The following is an 840-nucleotide window of genomic DNA, read 5'->3' as shown; positions in this document are numbered from 1 at the left end:
GTTTACCAAACGATGGGTTTATGGCCCAGAACTTTGGAAGGTGCCTGTCCCCACCCCTGCAGCACCACCAACGTTCATAGATACAGACACACACAGCACACATGCATGCCAACATAACCAGAAACCCAACAACGGATTTAATTTCAGCCTTGTCACAGGATGGGGGGGTGGAGGTGTTCCAGTCTTGTAGCCAGTAAAGGAGGGGCATGCACCAAGGGAGGCTATGAGTGAAGATCGGAGGGCCATGGTCAGCTTATCTAGGTCACCATTTCCCTGACCTAGTTTCTGCTGAAGCTCTTAGACAGAGCAGGAATAGGGCATATATGGGAGAACCTGTCCTCGAGAATGCACTTGAATGAAGGAAGGGAACACGGGGAGAGCCATCTAAGGCCCCAAGTTCTCTGTTTTGGGATGATAGACACTCAGCTCAGGGTAGTATGACTTTTCTGTTCCTCAGATTTTTTCAGTCACTGAGATCAGGAGATCTTTTGATCACTGGGGCCTGGGTCTCCAAAAGTAGTATCATTTGCAAAAATTTTAAAAGTTTATAAAAATAAGATTGCAATGTGCTTTATACAGGTTATCATTTGATTCTCAGAACAACTACCCCTAGAGGGAAGTGCTATGTCAGTGCAAAAAAACTCACTGCAAAAGGTGAAAAGCAGATATATTAAACAATTTTTTATTGATGGGAATGCAACAAAATTACATTCAATAAAGGACTTTTGAACAAAGGATTAAAATTAATAAAAGTCTTAACTTAATACTGAAGGATAATAAATATTGAAACAATAGAAATTTCCTTAAAGAAAATGATAGCAATTAAACAATATGGGATGT

The sequence above is a fragment of the Notamacropus eugenii genome, chromosome 1 (genome assembly GCF_028372415.1).
Source record: "Notamacropus eugenii isolate mMacEug1 chromosome 1, mMacEug1.pri_v2, whole genome shotgun sequence".
In the NCBI taxonomy this organism is placed as follows: domain Eukaryota; kingdom Metazoa; phylum Chordata; class Mammalia; order Diprotodontia; family Macropodidae; genus Notamacropus; species Notamacropus eugenii.
The sequence above is the reverse complement of the archived record's forward strand: the minus strand, read 5'-3'. Positions refer to the sequence as shown.